Genomic DNA, 12,604 nt, shown 5'->3' with positions numbered 1-12,604 from the left:
AAAGTGCTAGTTAGTGGTGGGGTTTCTGTGCCACTGTGTTGCGTTTCTTCGTATTGAAACTCAAGAAACTCAAACTTCAAACAATGGCGACTGAAAATGAAGGAGGATGAATTTTCTGTGCTTGTCCGGCCACAGAGAGACATGGACGAGGAAGTGCATTTCAGATATTTTCGGATGTCGGCAGGTAGATTTGACGATTTGGTTCATCATCTCCAACCATTTATTTCGCATCAGTGTGCGTGCAGTATACACTGAGATTGGCAATCACTATTCGAGTTTTAGCTTCAGGTGGAAGTCAACAGACTGTAGCAGCTAGCTACAAACTGGCGTCAAGCACGGGGTCCTCCATAAGTTTGGAGGTCTGTAAAGCTTTATGGAAAGCATTGCAGCCAGAGTTCCTTCCCTGCCCTTCAGTTGCCCAATCTATTGCAGCATAGGAGGAAATGCGATGCTACCAAGCGGACCAATCACAGGTGTTTGGTCTGCGTCACCGTGACGCGTAGTTACATTTTGGGAGAGGCGCGCATTAGGCTACGGCATAGGGTATGCTGCTACGCCGTACCTACGGCGTACATTTGATACACAAGTATAAATCAGTCTTTAATTGCACTAGTCTTTCATAGCTGTGTAGCTCCCAACATCCTGCCAGCTATATCACTGTGGTCCACGGGCAATGAGACTAACTTGGATACAGTCTGAGAAAATTTAAGAAAATGCCCTTAGACTGCCCTGATAGTCTTCTAAGAGCATAGACTGCTAATAATCTCATGTAATTTCATCCCTGCATTTGGAAATGTGATCTGATGCTGAATAACTCTCGAGTTGGGTGTAAGTTTGTTCCTTAACAGGAAGACTAGAGGAAGATAACTTCTGCATTGTATTCATTGCCAATTACTTTACTGCAGTTATTGTGTGTCATAATCTTTGAGGACTATGAGCCACATTCAAAAAATATTTATTTTTTTCTGTGTGATGTTAAATGTTCTTTACAGATGACTAATTTCCCCTTGCATTCCCTAACCTATTAGTCTTTGATTATTTGTGATTATTACTTCAGTTTTGATAGACCAAATCATTGTTTTCTGATTTCTCTGTTTAATTAGTTGTCTAGTCTTAATATGTGCTCTAAATGCATATTGATATGTAAATTATTCAGTACTATAAAAATGGATTTATTTAATATGTTTACGAACATGACATATCTTGTAATGCTGATAACACTTTGGCATTTAGTTGAGTTGTAAAGTAATACATTAGAGTCTTTGTAGTAATGTTTTCTACATCCTGCACTATTATTTATACTGCATATAAATACAAGGCAAATTTAAATAAGAATGAAGAACTTTGAAAGTTAACAGTGAATGACTTGTCTGGTAATTCAGTTTAGACGTCATTACCCTAAAGTATTCTTCTCACAAAATTTTGAAATTATTTGAATGACAAATGCAATATATGAACATAATTTGATGTTTTTTCATAAATGAAAGAAGTCTAACAGATGAAGTAGTAAGCAAGTTATTTCTCAGACTCGTTCTATTTATTCTAGAGAATTTATATGTATTTACATAAATATCTCACAGTTCTGAAAACATTAATGAAATTTATATGATTTTATATTATCAGTTTGTATCATTGTTTTGATTATGGTGCTTGCATACCTTCCCAATGTCCTCATAGGAAATGTTCATAAACTGAAACATAGATATTAAATGCTAACATTTAATTATTACCTGTGCATTTTAGGATACAGGTGTCCCCTGCTTTTCAAACGTTCGCTTTACGGAACCTCACTGTTACGAAAGACCTACATTAGTTCCCTGTTTTCACTAACAGAAGGTGTTTTCACCGTTACGAAAAAAGGCAGCACGTGGAAAAAGCAGCGCGCAAAAAAAAATTAGCGCGCCCCGAGCAGCCACTCTCCCCCGGATTTAGAACAGCATCCTCGCCGGCATTGCTTAAACACGTGCCTGTGAGCAGCCGTTTGCAAGATGAGTTCTACGGTATCGGAAGAGCCTAAAAGAGTTCATAAGGGTGTTACACTTAGCGTAAAACTAGACATAATTAAGCATTTCGATCGTGGTGAACGAAGCAAGGACAAAGTGAGTTTGGCTTGTGGAAGTTGATGAAGATGATGTTGAAGAAGTTTTGGCATCCTATGACCAAGAACTGATAGATGAAGAGCTGATGCAATTGGAAGAGGAAAGGATAACAATCAAAACCGAATGCAGTAGCGAACGGACCGAAAGTGAAGTTGTCCAGGAACTGAATGTGAAGCTACTGCGTGAGATTTTCACTGCAATGATAAAGTACGACTTTAATTTTGAAAGGGTACGTTGGTTTAGGGCATATTTGCAAGATGGTTTGTGCGCTTACAACGAACTGTATGATAGAAAAATGCGTGAGGCTAGCGGTCAAGCATACTGTCGTTTTTCAAGCCTTCCACATCAGCCACAGCAGATGACAAACCTCGACCTTCGACATCGAGTCAGGCAGTCATAGGAGAAGATGAGCTGCCTGCCCTAATGGAAACAGACGATGATGAGATGACACCCCAGTGTCCCACCACCCCAACCCCCAGGCTGTGGACAGATACCGATTCGCGGAGAATGTAGTGGTAGCCGGGAGGCACACAGCACATCTCTAAGAAAAAAGCTGAAATAAACATGCTAATTAATTACGTGCTGGGCAGCACCTAATTAATTAGCTTGTTTATTTCAGCTTTTTTCTTAAAGATGTGCTGTGTGCCTCCCAGCTACCGCTGCATTCCCCGCGAATCGATATCGGTTGGCGGCCCAGAGGGTGGGGGCCACTGCACCACCCCAACCTCCGACGACTCAGCCTAACACACCATCATCAGTGTGCTCTGCGCTGTCTTCCCGATTCCCGTAAGTGGTACTACACTGTACATACATTATTTCTACTTTATATAAGCTGTGTATTTTTATGTGTTGTTTGGTATGATTTGGCAGTTTCATAGCTTAAAGGTTACTGGAGAGAGTGTTTTTGCCGAGAGCACTTGCGTGAGATTTTCTGCAGAAAGTGCTTGCGCCATGTTTTTGCCGCGAGTAATTGCGTGTGTTTTTCGCTACAGAGACCAGTGCAGGCAATGATTGTGGAAAAGTATTTCTACTTTATATAGGCTGTGTATTTATCATATCATTCCTGCTTTTACTATATGTTACTGTTATTTTAGGTTTTATGTGTTATTTGGCATGATTTGGTAGGTTATTTTTTGGGTCTGCGAACACTCACAAAATTTTCCCATATAAATAAATGGTAATTGCTTCTTCGCTTTACGACATTCCGGCTTATGAACTGTTTCATAGGAACGCTCTACCTTCGGATGGCGGAGGAAACCTGTAGTTTTCTGCTGCATTAACATTTTTGAAGACTCTTGTGCAATAAACTTATAAAATCTTGTAATCACTGGCAGTTTGGTTCTGTTCTAGTTTCCAAAATATTGCAGTTTCTCACGATAAATGTTACTATGATTTACAAGACAAAACTTCTGAATAATTCAAAATCAAATATGCTGACTACTTTTATTTGGAATAAAAGCACTCTGCACAATTGCCTAAAAACTCAAAAAGCTGTTCTTTCTAATGTTTTAATCTGTTTGTGACTACAGTTTTATTTTGTACTCTTAAAATGACAACAGTTCCTGTCTATAAAAGCTGTTAGAAGTAGCTGGTGGATATTTCCCATAATTTTTGTAATTTAACCTGCCAGTAATCATTTAGTGAAATGCATTTAAAGTCTAACAAAATAGAGATAAACTTAAAAGGCTAATTTCATTTTTGTAACTTTTGCAGCATTATCTTACTTGTGCAGCTTAGCTTGTCACATTTTCATTCTGTTCCTGGTTATTCAGAGCTCTCTATTCCTTTCCAGCTATATGCAACTTTTTCACTGACTTCCTCTCTTATTTGTCACTCTTCCTCTGCCAAGTTTCTCTTATAACAGTATTCTCAGCTTCATCCCCCTCTGTTAAGGCCACTTCTTTGACAACCTATCTGGAAAAATTTCTTGAACCACAGACCACCCACTGCTCATTTTCATTCCTATTTCTTCAGGATTAAACTCTTTAACGTCCTTCTCATCTTCACTCAGTAGTTCCTCTGAAATGTAAACTCTGGTGCAAATAATGTTTAAGACTTCTGTCTTCAGTGGCATCATAGTGCTGATATGAGTGGCTTGTTACAAATCTTTCCACTTCATTGAAGCTTCACAGGCTGTGTTGGCTGTAATATAATACAGCTAGATGATACAATATCTTTGTCCCATCCCCAGTTCCTGTGAGATTTTCACCTTTGAGTACTTAATCCTCTTTTTATTCTCTTTTAATAGTACATCTTTACCATTGGCAGATGTACCACTCCTAAAACTCCTTGTTTTTTGACAGTATTGCCTTTCATTTCCCAAGCCTCAAGGTAAATCTATTTAATGGAGTACTGCTCATATATTTTCATCTTTCTCTTGTATTATAATCATGTTTTCTCTCAGCAAAGCACACAAGGCTTATTGGACAGTTGACATTTTGGACTGAGAACCTTCATCAAGGGGGAGAGAAGATGAGAAGTTAGAGCAAGGTGGTGGGGGAGGGGAGGAAGAAATACAAGGTGGTAGGTGATGGGAAAAACCAGGAGAGAGGGAGAGGTGAAGTAAATGGTTGGGAAGCTGTTAGGGAAGAGATAAAGGGCTGGAGAAGGGGTAATCTGATAGGAGAAGGAGGAAAGGGAAGGGGAAGGAGTACCAGAGGGAGGTGATGAGTAGGTAAGGAGATGAGGTGAGAGAGGGAAACTGGAATGGGTATGGTGGAGGGGGAGGGAAGAGAGCAATTAACGGAAGTTCGAGAAATCAGTGTTCATGCCATCAGGTTGGAGGCTAACCAGGCAGAAGATGAGGTGTTGCTCTTCCAACCTGAGTGTGACTTCTTTGCAGCGGTAGAGGAAGTCATGGAATGACATGTAGGAATGTGACCAGGAAATAGAATTGAAGTGGGTGGTCACTGGAAGATCCTGCACTTTCTGACAGATGGAGAATATTGTGCTCAACGAAGTGGTCTCCCAGTCTATGTTGGGTCTCACTGTTATACAGGAGGCCACAGGAATGCTGGATACAGTGGGTGATCCCAACATGCTCACAGGTGAAGTGTCACCTCACCTGGAAGGACTGTTTGGGGCTCTGAATGGTAGTGAAGGAGGAGGTATAGGGGCAGATATGGTACTTGTTTCACATGCAAGGATAAAAGAACAAGGAGGGAGATCGGTGGGGAGGGATGAATGGACAAGGGAGTCGCATAGGGAGCGATCCCTGCTGAAAATGGTGGAGGAAAAGATATGCTTGGTGGTGGGATCCCATTGGAGATGGCAGGAGTTACGGAGAATTATGTGCTGGCCTCACCTCATCTCTTTACCTGTCCATCAGTTCCCTCTGGTGCTCCTCTCCCTTCCCTTTATTTCATGGTCTTTTACCTTCTCCTATCAGGTTCCCCCTTCTCCAACACTTTATCTCTTTCACCTATCTGCTATCCAGCCCTTTACTTCATCCCTCCCCCTTTCCTGGTTTCACCTATCACCTACCATCTTGTACTACTTTCTCCCCTCTCGCCGCCTTCTTGCACTAATTTCTCATCTTTTTTTTCCAGTCCTGATGAAGGGTCTCGGCCTGAAACATCAATCATTTACTTTTTTCCATAGATGCTGCCTGACCTGCTGAATTCCTCCAGCACACTTTGAGTGTGTTTTGCTTGGATTTCTAGTTCTGCAGATTTTGTCGACTTTGTTCTACCAAAGGCTTATTATTTGTTTTGTTCTTTACCTGTATTCTACTGCATCAGCAGATGAGGGGTGTGTTGAAGCTTAACCATCAAATTCACCTCTTGCTGTGTCACAACCAACTTGCTGTTGCCAGATGTCCCTTGTGTATTACAGCTTCAATTGTATGATTGCAGCCTTCAGTTAATACTTGGAATGTTGAAGCATAAGTTTAAGGTCTGTTCCTTAACTTAACCTAAGCTCCCTCTGAAACCTGTTGTTTTACAGAGATATTTACCATTCTGTTCAGCTCACAAGTGTACTTCAAACTACACAATCTTGCACTCAAAAAGGCAACTTCCACCTCTGTTTCTTCCTCCTCGAACCCTGGGAAAACTCATCCATATTTTGCCCTTCCAATCAATCACTGTTTTAACTTCAACGTGCCCAGAATGTGTCCTACAACAAGCCTCTTGCATACATTATTCAATCTTGGTTAGTTCTCTGATAAAAGCACATTAAATTGAAGATTTGGATTTTAAATCACACCATTGGCTATGCTTCCTTGTTGTATTCTCAGTGTGCATCAGGTGAAATGCAGTATTGTAAAGGGACAAATCTGCTCATTGATAATTGATGAGGAATTATCCTTTAAAAAAGTGCAATGAAACAAATTTATGACAAAGCCAGAGATTATATTGATGAAGGTTGTTTTGAAAGGGAGATCATGATTGCAAGGATTTAATTTTGATGTGAGATAAAGTCTGTAGAAATTATTTTGTTAATGGAACATAAAATTGCCCTGTTGTAAGTTTTGTCTGTTTAATTCAAGTGATAGCCTTCAGAACAAGCTTAAAGAAATCTAAGAAGTATAATAAAATAGAATGTTCATGTGTCCCTGCACAATTCAGTCACTGAACAACCTAGAAGTCTGAAATTTTGCATGTAAGTTAGGTTTAGCACGAGGTTGTGCACTTACATTCTTAATTTTAGAACTGCCATGGCACAGAAGGAACCTAATGGTAGTGTTCCTCACTGATCTATCTTTGAGATACTAAATATTTGTGTGGACCTGACCAAAGTGCTTTTGGTGCATCTGATACGCAAATAGAAGCTGAATATTTGTGCACCAAGTTTCTGTAGGAGATGAGCTATGATTTAAATCTGTAAGCTGAATATATCTAAGAGAAAGAGCCAAGTTTAATGAGACGGCAAAGAAATGTCTTAGATACTTTTATGAAGGCTGCTTAGAATTGTCAAGGCATGTATGTTTTTGGATGCCCCAGGTGGAAAGGGAGAAACTTTTCAAATTATTTTGAATCAAGTTCGAAAGTAATGTATGATTGCATTGACTGTTGCATCGTTAGGTATTGCTGGAGTACTTTGGACAGAAGAGAAAACTGCACATTTGTCTTTAAAACTCTCTTTAACTTTGACAAATGTGGAGACTCCAATGAGATACTGCAAAAGGAATTAAAAATCTAAAATGATTGTAAAACAGCTGTCTGGGAGAATGTATGACTGCTTGCAAAGCTGCCATTGAAGCATTAGATCAAACATTGCTAATCTTAGACAAAATAACAAATGTACGGGATGTGTTATTTGAGTGCTAACCTGGCTTTCATCAAACATTATCAGTAATTCCATGAGGTACTAAAGCATATGAATTGAAAGCCTTCATTGCAGGATATATTTTGGAAAATGTTAAGTTATTACACTTGAAAGCCAGTAGATGTAGATAGTAGGTGATCTATCTGTGGGAGTTTGCTATGAATTTACTCAAATTAAGAAATGGAGAAATTAACCGTGAAGACTCAACAAGAATCATTTCATTGAAGAACTTGGGCCAAATATTAGATTGCTTCATGATCCAATTCAAGCTGTTATTGCAGATGTCATTCTACACCATTTGAATTACCAGTGATTGTGTGAAAGAGCAACTTTAGCATCAAAAAATTATACAGTGCAGGCCGTGAAAAAAAACTTCTTTCAAAGCTTCCTGGACAGCCTGTACAATACAAATCTATTGACAATGTGATGGCTATATTTATGAGGCTGTACATTTTCCTGGTGTGTGATCACATAATCTTGGAACTTTGTTTCCTTCTGCAATCCCTTACCATACACCATATGAAATGAAGTACTGTGAATGAACTCCAATCATGTTAGTCAGGAATTTCGATCCACTGATTCTATGTAATGGCACAAGATTAACAGTTCAAAAATTACTACCCCATGTAATTGAAGCTACAAAAATGGTTGATAATGCAGTTGGGAAAAATGCCTTCACCCCTCAGTTACCAATTATCCCAACGGATCTACCTTTTCAATTCAAGCAATTCACTTCCCTGTTCAACTTGGTTTTACTATGAGCATTAACAAAACATAAGGACAATCACTAAAATTGTTGACATTTAAGCTTTCCCCCAGATTCAACTATATTTTTTCTTCTGTTTCAAGGATGCCTGCAGATAGTAAGAAATTCAGGTTGTATCTTGTATACATTCTCTGGTACTAAATGGAGCTATTGAACTATTTTGGTTCCTCCAGAGATGACAATGAAGGTAATAGATACATAATTGCATCAGCTACAAAATAAATCATGCATTCTGAAGGACTTTGCATAGGTACACACCTGCTTAAAAAAAACCATATTGAATGTAGTTTTTGTACACATAATTATTTTCGATGTGTGTGTTTTTGTTGGTAACTTTAGTTAACCACATTTTAAATCCCCTACTTATATTATGTATTTAAGTAAATACATATATAAGGAAATGTAATATTGTATATATTTAAGTTACATTTCATTTCATTTATAATGATTGTTATAAAACCTAATTGCATAGAAACAAACCAATCCATGATTGCAAGCATAACAAGGTATAGCAATGATTAAGTAATATAGAGAGAGTCCATTGTGTAATATCTTGAAACATAAGTTATATTTCGTTGCGGTACACCAGCTTTTAACTGACTGAGGCATTACATTTATTTTCAGAATGTAAGAAGTGTTTACAGAGTTCCTTTCTGAGCAATAAATATAATTAATTGTTTGCCACATTTGTCTACAATATGTGACCACTCTGTAAAGAGATTTGTTAAATAGTTCAGGTCACATTAGTCATGAGAGGAACAATAAGAATGCATATTTCATTTCATTTCTTCAATAATGCAAAATAATTAAGATTTATTTGTGTTTTGGATGATGGCCAAATTCTGGTTACCTTTTGAGTTGAAGAAATAAGTGTATCACTTTGCTGGGATAAAGCAGCGGTCCCCAACCACAAGCAAAACATGTGCTACTGGGCCGCGAGAAAACGGTATGAGTCAGCTGCACCTTTCCTCATTCCCGGTCACGCACAGTTGAACTTGGGGTTGCCAACTGTCCCGTATTTGCGGGGACATCCCGTATATTAGGCTAAATTGGTTTGTCCCATATGGGACTGCCCTTGTCCCATATTTACCCCACTAAAGTAGAGCATTTCTATGAAACCTTTCGTGCCGAAATGGCGTAAAGTGAAGAAGCAATTACCATTAGTTTATATGAAAAAATTTTTTTGAGCGTTTCCAGATCCAAAAAATAACCTACCAAATCATACCAAATAACACATAAGCCCTAAAATAATTCTAACATATAGTAAAAGCATTTATGATGTGATAAATACATAGCCTATATAAAGTAGAAATAATGTATGTACAGTGTAGTCGGGAAGATTAAGCCAAAACCGATTTGTGGGGAAAAAATTCGGCATGTATACGCATACGCACGTCACGCATGCGCACACAGGAGCCCGCGCAAGGTTTCATGCTCATGATAGTCTTTCTTGGGGTGAACACAAGTGTCTTGTCAACACACACAAAAAATGCTGGTGAACGCAGCAGGCCAGGCAGCATCTATAGGAAGAGGTACAGTCGAGTTTTCGGGCTGGGACCCTTCGTCAGGATTTGACTGCTACTTTTGTCCCTTATTTGGGAGAAGTTGGCAACCTTAACTGTAAAAGACATGTTGAGGTGAGTTTAATCCCACTTGAACACCACCCCCCCCCCAAACCTCTTTTCGGCTGGTCTGCAAGAATATTGTCAATATTAAACTGGTCCACGGTGCAAAAAAGGTTGGGGACCCCTGGAATAAAGAACAAAATAACTAATATTATCTGACTGTGATGAGCATCTGTTGAAACATAAATCCTGAGACGAAAATCTCATTTTCTGACTTAATATGCAAATACGATTCAGAACTCCTTTGATTTATTTGATATTGGCAATTATGAATAATTAAATTGTTATTACCATTTAGAAGTTCATTTTATGTTGCAGCTGCAAATCTCAGGCTTATTGTTCAAGTTAAATCAACCAAATTTCTGTTTTAATTGCTTGGGAGACATTAAAGAAATGATTTTCAAGCACAGAATCAATGGATTGTGAATTATCCAAATGATAATATGAATTAATGATAATTCAGAAATAGTGAGTATAGTGCTGTATAGTGCATATTTGCTGGCACAGAATTGAGAAATTGCCTTAGCAATTCTTGTAAGACAGTGTTGTTAGTTGCTTCAATTAGGGTCCTGAAACTTCTGCACTTAGAAAGAAACTGGTATTCTGAAGACGAGTCTATTTGATCATATAGCCAAGGGATGTTAAGGCTGTACTAAAGTAGGCCAGCCAATAAATGGTTATAGCACAGGAGAAGGCCCATTTGGTCCATCTTTGTGTTGTGATGAGATGAAAACCCTAGGCTTATTATTTTTTAATTGTTGTTTTAGTAAATTGAGTAGCTTTTTTCTGGAAGGATATGCGGTGTGACTGGTCAGACATCTATCATTGTATTTACTTGTTGAATGGAGCAAATGGGTCCCTCTTTTTCAGCAAATCGTGATGGGTTGAACAACCTACTGCATTTTACTTTCTGTAATGTCTGGCTGGTGAGAATATTGATTTTTTTTTTACTGATCAAAGAAACATAGTCGTTCCCACCCCCCCCCCCGTATCTTTAAAGGCAATCTGATGTTCAAGCCCGTGTTGTTCAATCATACCCATGTGATCAATTGACCTACTAACCCGTACATCTTTGGAATGTGGGTGAAAACTGGAGCACCCAGAGGAAACCCATGTGGTCATGGGGAGAACGTGCAAACTCCTACAGACAGCGACAGAATTGAACCTTGGGTTGCTGGTGCTGTAATAACATGCTAATGGTACACTGCTGTGTTGTCTGCTTCACCATTATTACATCATTCTGTATCAGATTCATTTATAGCCTGCATGTCCAGTCATTATCTTCAAAAAGATGTAGGTTGCCTCCGGTACTGAGATTCTCATTCTTTTGCTTTTGCAAAACTTCCATTTAGATGAATAGTTATTTGGTGATACACTTGATAAAAATTTTGAGCAGTCTGAGATTATTGCCCATGGGTGCATTTATTTATCAGTTGATTTAATTTTTGTTGATTCAAAAGGAAGTGAAATTAAGCATTTGATGGTAGTGCTTTCTCTAGTCTGGAATTTATGGAATATGGACAATTGCTGTGGCCCATGTAACAAATCCTTTAAAATATCGAAAGTCCAGCCCTTTCTTCTTAGTCAGGTTTACCAATAGCTTTCAGTGAGCAGTGGGTCACCTCTCTGCCTTTGAAGGCCTAAGCACCATTTATAAGATCCAGATCAGGAATCTGTGGAATGCTCGCCATTTGCGATGGAGGTATGCAGCAACACCTGAGATTCCATGCTTTCCAGGAAAGAATAGTTTGTTAGGTTGGTGTGAATGACATGAGCATTGTGGCAACACAGCAGCAGTACTTCCTCGATCTGTGAACTCTGCAATTCAGAACAAAGCAAGCCATCTTTGTCTGGAAACATCATCACCTTCAGTCACAGACTGTGCTAAATTGCACATTTCTAGTATTATTTTAGTGATGTCAGTGTTCTTGTCAGTGATATATGACAAAATGCATTAAAATAGCCACTTAAAGTATTTTTACTTTCATTGATGGAAATTAATTGACTCAGAGAAACATTGTGCTAAGATGATTGTAGGTTTCTCTGGCGTGTTTCGTTAATTTTGAGCAACTGACTAAAACAACTTCATGGCCTTATACACATCTGTAATTTATTCCTGACCATTGTAAGTGTATTTATGTTTACAAGAAATGTAATTCATGCTTTCATTGACAATCTGTAGTGACCACAAAGCCTCTAAGCATTGCAAACCATTCCTTCCATAGCCATCCTTAAATGGGTTTTTGAGTATGTCACTTGAACGGTGTAAAATTAATTGAAAATTTACAAAGGAGAGTTGTTATTTCTCTTTAACTGACTGTTTAATGTTTTTAAATGTACTTCTAACTTTGAACAGCATGATTTTAATTCTTCATTATCAATATAAATTATTCAATTATTTGAAGATGAAATTAAGTGAAAGAAGTGAATTTATCATTTTTAATATTTTGAGTAAGACCATTGAGTTATGAGGAGAGCATTTTTCATTGCTTCAGTTACCTACTCACTTTTTATTGGTCTTTCAAAGCAATCTATTTACAAACTTCAACTCATGCAAAACGTTGCTGCTAGGCTTTTAACTAAAACCAAGATGAGGGTGCATATGACTCCCGTTCTAGCTACTCTGCTTTGGCTTCCGTGCTCTTTTAGAATTGATTTTAAAATTCTCTTGTTTATAAAACTCGCAATGGTCTGGGACTGGAGCACAGATTCACTTTTGTTTTATAATCCTGCTTGATCTCTCATGTCTTCTTCTGACAGTCTCTTGAATTTAAGCAATTTTCCTCAAAAGATACTTGACAGATCAGCTTTTTTGAACTGTGCTCCTAAACTATTGAACACCATAC

The 12,604-nt window shown here is 38.3% G+C and overlaps 1 protein-coding gene across 1 annotated transcript in view; it reads left to right on the top strand.

Moving 5' to 3' along the window:
• tyw1 (tRNA-yW synthesizing protein 1 homolog (S. cerevisiae)) overlaps positions 1-12,604 on the top strand; it is a 206,850-nt gene that overhangs the window by 111,886 nt on the left and 82,360 nt on the right. The gene's annotated exons all lie outside the window — the stretch shown is intronic.

This window comes from Mobula hypostoma, chromosome 23 (genome assembly GCF_963921235.1).
Source record: "Mobula hypostoma chromosome 23, sMobHyp1.1, whole genome shotgun sequence".
NCBI lineage: Eukaryota > Metazoa > Chordata > Chondrichthyes > Myliobatiformes > Myliobatidae > Mobula > Mobula hypostoma.
This window is presented reverse-complemented; position numbering and strand designations above follow the sequence as displayed.